Consider the following 5,447-nt stretch of genomic DNA (forward strand, 5'->3'; position numbering starts at 1 on the left):
TACATTTGTGCTATAACCACAAGTTTTCAATTCCTCATAGGTTTGTCCACTCCCACTCGTGGCACTCATGTTTTATTACAGATTTCAACCTTTTGTCAGACTTGATAGTACAGTGCTATAACCTGCTGAATGAATGCAGAATGAAGGCTATAAATCTCCATCACAATGCTGCACATACTGTAGCATGACTTCAAAAGTGACCAGACAAGTTGTTTCAATGGAAAACTCGTGTTTAGGACACGCAGACAATGAATTACAGGGTGAGGTTTGTCTCTTCTTTCAGGAACAAACAGACCTAATAATGGGTTTTACCACTTTAATTTGCTGTTAATTACAGACTGCATATTTAAAAATAGGAAGTAGATAAAAATACTGCAGCTCTCCATATTAACCATATATAAACTTCCTTACTGATTGTCGAGACAGCACTCTACTTCAAAGACTATTGCACTTCAAAGTAAAAAAAAAAGTGTTATTACAGTTCAGAAGGTACCACAGATTTTGCCTGTTTCACTTGCAGATTTTAAATGCTTTGTAGCTGACATCAGCTTTTTGTCTATTTCTTTCTGCTACAGGGAAAACATGTACATAAAGTACAGACAGCACAGACCTTCAGGAGGCTTCCAAAAGTTGACACACTAAAAGAAATGGGGCTTTTGGAGAGTACTGACTTAACAAGACAAGACCTGAAGTGGTGGACTTAAACATAGGTTTAAGTGAAGCGCAGCTAAAGAGCACGTGTATAAATATAAAGCATTTTTTTTACTCTGAATCAATCAAATGCAAAGCTCATGCAAACTGAAATACCGAGCCTCCCTAATTATCTTTTAGAAGAACCAGGTTATTTATTTCCAGTCCTTAGTTCCAGTACCTTAGTGGGTTACTTTAGGCCTCAGTAACACAGGCCTAGAGACTGGTTTGCAACAACTGCTGGTAAAAAATTAATATTCCCGGACTGGTTGGTAGGTTCTTGCTTGCTGTCATTGGGTAAAATTAATCTCAAACAGAGATATGAACTGCACTAAAGATATATAAAAGATAAAAAGATAAATGCTGCACTAAAAACCAACAACCTGCAATTACTTTGACTGCTAGCAGTTTGCTGTGGTCACCTGTAGTTTGTACAGCAGACACCAACTTGGCAGCAAACACTTGCCCGGTACCGTATTTTTCAGACTATAAGGTGCCCTTAAAATCCTTTAATTTTCTCAAAACAGTGCACCTTATAATCTGTGCCTTATGTATGAATTCTGGTTGTTCTTACTGACCTCGAACCAATTTTATGTGGTACACGGCGCTCACAAATCTGTCAAAAAATGCTTTAGTACGACTTTGGTAAGCTACGTAGCCGCACCGCTTGATGGATTGTCAGAGCATTATAGCTACCGTAGTCAGGAGCCTCGTGGAGTAATCTGGGTCTTAAACTCCGTCTGCTTCAGGTCCCAAGTCAAACGAACACGGCAGTGTTGCTGCTTTACCAGGTGTAACAATTAAGTTTAACATCCAGGCATCCATGGAAACAGAATTTATTCAATTTAACAAAGTTAGAAGTTAGCAGGAAGTTAGCTCGCTGGTTACCACCTAAACATGATATAGCATGTTCTGACTGACAGATTTCTGAGAAAATTCAAACGTACAGCTCGGCTATCACTTAACTAAACAGCAGTGACTTTTGTAACATTACTGAAGTTGGGCTAGCTGGTATATAATGATCGCTAGCGACACAGCTATGTTAGCATAACATAAACACAGTGAAGCTGGAGGATAAATGCTAACTTTTTTCCACTCTATAAAAGTTAATGTGAGGGACAAATGCAATCGCATGGCAGGATGCTGTAAACGGACCAAACTTCAATCAGGAGAACCACCGAGCTAATCCATCCACAATACGAGGTTAGTCATTAATATACTGCAACAACATGGGAATAGAGCAGAAGTGGAGGAATCTAGAAGAATGAGTTGAGTAAAGTTTGACTTATCTGACTGTTTTGTTTCACTTAATGCGCCCTATAGTCCGGTGCACCTTATGTATGAAAACAGACCCGTTCATCGATAGTGCGCCTTATGGTCCGAAAAATACGGTACTTGCTAAGTGAAACTGTGACGAGTGCCGACCAACCCTGAAACTAAGGCTACGTTCACACTGCAGGTCTTAATGCTCAATTCCGATTTTTTGATCAAATCCGATTTTTTTGTCTCCTCGTTCACACTACAAATAAAATGCGACAGCAAACGCGCTCTAGTGTGAACGCTCAAAGCGGCCCGCATGCGCAAAAGAAGATGTCACACACAACGCGCTCTGTTTAGACCAAGAACAAACAGTATTGTTTGACTGATGGCCCTTAATATAAAGACTTCGGACTTTACGTTTCCCAATTTTTGCTTTAAGTTATTTTGTTATTTACATAATAATGTAAATAACCTAATAATGATCCTTATTGCTGTTTTAGAGGAGTGGTGCTTCAAAGGATAGCTGCAGATTTCTGTCAGAATCTGCAGATTATACAGTACAAATAAAATGTTTACGTTGTCTTCCCAACAGTTTCACTGACATCTACACTGGATGGCTAGGAAGCGTTCGCGATGTCTTCTCGGGCGCTGATAATTGGCTTCAGTCTTGTGTCGGTGACGTAAAAGGCGGATTTAATGCGACTTGACCGTTCAAACAGCAGTCGCTTTCTAAAACATCGGATATGTATCGGATTCAGTACCACATACGAAAGTGACCCAGATCGGATTTGAAAATATCGGATTTGCGCCGTTCACACTGTCATAGCATGATCGGATATGGGTCGCATAGGGTCAAAAAAATCGGATTTGATGCGCTTTCGCCTGCAGTGTGAACGTAGCCTAAGAACGCCTGACTTCAAAGTAGAAGCCGACATTTTTAAAACATGTTAGTTTCAGCAGTAAGGAACAGCTTTTATTTTGAAGGCCAACATCATCCTTTCTGTCTGAGAAGCTTGGAAAGAACCCACACAGATATACATCTTCCAACGCGCTTTTACTAGTCCCTAAGCACCCCAAAGCGCTTTACACAACCAGTCATCCACCCATTCACACACACAAGAAACAGTTAGCCTGAATTCCTGCATATATTTAGCATCTGTACTGATTAACTGGATAGAAAATGTAAGCTTTAGATGCTTGTAAATGTATTACTTTAGCTTACCAGAAGCAGACTGGCTAATTGCAGGCTGTAGTTCTCAAAAAAAAAAAAAAAATAGAGAAGTGTATTTTCTAAAAGACCTTTAACTGCAAGTTCAGTTTTAACTTCAGTCATTTTATTGCTACTTCAATAAAAACAAATGTTTTTTCATCTGTTTTTTTAGTGTCCTTGCCAGGACCCGTGCCTGTTATTCCGCCAACATTTCAATCTGTGAGGGTGTCAAATAAATGCTTAAAATGTAGGAAAGCCATGTCAGCTCTGCAGAAAGCAGAAAACCTGGACTGTATTGCCCTGGGGTACCTCAAACCCAATCTGTGTGACTGTGTTTCTTTCTGTCTGTCAGTCATGAGTTACATAACATCCAGCCTGAAGTCAAACACACACATACATACACTGCATGAGTCTGACAGGGCCTGCATGTCTTGTCTGAAGTATCTGGCTGCAGTCTGCTCTATCTGATCAGCATCTTGTCAGAGAGGATTAGCGTGTCTGAGTTTCAGTGTGTTTTCTTTGACAGGCTGGTGGGTGCCGGTGGAGTAGTGCCAGTTAAGATGCACTCTTCTTCTTGATTTTGCTCATTTAGCAATAAATATGTGGCTAGATTTACTTTCCTATACTTCGCAGGCAAAACACAATTATATCATATCATCAAAATGATGCAATACAACAAATTCTGCATTGTTTGGCTTTACTGGCCAAGGCTAGCTTCCAGTGACTCAATTTGTATGAAAACACTATGCTTAAGCCAACATGAAAAATCTTCTTAGCCGTAAAAGCATCCTAAGCTCTGTATGCTGTTAGGAACATGTATCAGCATGTTTTTCTGTTCAGGGGAAACAGGGAAAAAAAAGTTAAGCCATAGCTGTTCAGAGAGCCTCCCAATGTGCAGCATTACTGTAGCTAGGAGCACTAGTTGTCCTATTTATCGGCACCAAGCCCGGCCTCGCAATCCAGCTAAAGCATTTCAACCCTCTGGCAACTGGGTGCTCCTGCTGCCGAGCCCGGGCAAGCCCTGATATGACACAGAAGTACAAAAAGCAGGAGTCCATTTAGCAGAGCTGTTCCCATCAATGTGAAAATAGATTTGTTTCGCATGGCTATGAGCTGTCTATTAGGCCACTTGTCTGGTGGATGCAGGAATGCGAGAGGCTGCCAGTTTCCCTATTGTTTCCATATCAGGAGCTGGAGAGTTGACAGACCTTGCATTGTCAGGGAAACTTGATGTTTGATTTCAACACTGTCTAATCTCATTGCCCTTTTAGTGCGGAACTTTAAAACTACTCTTGCACTTGTCTCCACTGAGTCCCACAATGTCACCAAACCTATCAAGCTATCACTGTTTCCTTTTCATGACTCAAAAGTTAGCAAAGTCCTTGTTCTGCATAGTTACACTGATAACACCACTATGTTTGCATTAAGTCTATTCATTTTAGGTACTTGAAAACTGAAAATGGAAGGTAATTACTTCAAGAGCCTAGCTTTGCCTACAGGCTGCATCGGTAAGTATTAGCATAACAATACTTTCCTACAATAGATTACACAGGTAGATCCAATACAGATGTTCACGTAGGGTCTGCAGAGAGTCACTGTGCTTTCATGCTCAGTTTACCATCAGCCACAATGAAGAGTTGACCTAAGATCATTGGAGATGATCCTGTTTAAGCTCAATCCTCCCATGGCTAGAAACTCATATTTTATCCGAAAGCCCATCTGAACCATAGCTGGCTCACATTTGTTGTTCATCTGCCAGAATGCAACTGAAATCTGCCCCCAGGTCATTTACATCCAAAAACAGAGGTGCATTTCAACATCCCAAGATCAGAATGTTGTTTCAAGAACAATCAAAATGATCCAAGAAATACAATTTGTAACTTTACCATACAAACAGAAGCTAAAACAGTGCAGAGCTTTTTGTAATAGGCACAGGATTTAAACCATGTTAATGTTACAAAGCAACTGGAAGCAATACCAAGCATAGCAATACCAAACTGTAATCAGTGAAAAACTGTCCATGCTCAACATTTCACTAAAGGTTTCTCTGCACTGGCTTTTTTTTTTTAATTAAATCTTTTTAAGGAATGTTAATATCTACCTGCACATAGCTGAAAGGTCCAGTTATTTCAGTGTTTTAAACATCAGAATTCGACAGGATCATCAGCTTGCTTCAGTGTAATTGTTATAATCAGTTATATATTGGCACTTTTTTAGTATAGTATTAGTATTTAGTATTTATTTATTTATTGTCATTGTCAAGAACAATGAAATTGCGTTTGGGTAG

This window comes from Astatotilapia calliptera, chromosome 23 (assembly GCF_964374335.1).
Source record: "Astatotilapia calliptera chromosome 23, fAstCal68.1, whole genome shotgun sequence".
NCBI classification, from domain to species: Eukaryota; Metazoa; Chordata; class Actinopteri; order Cichliformes; family Cichlidae; genus Astatotilapia; species Astatotilapia calliptera.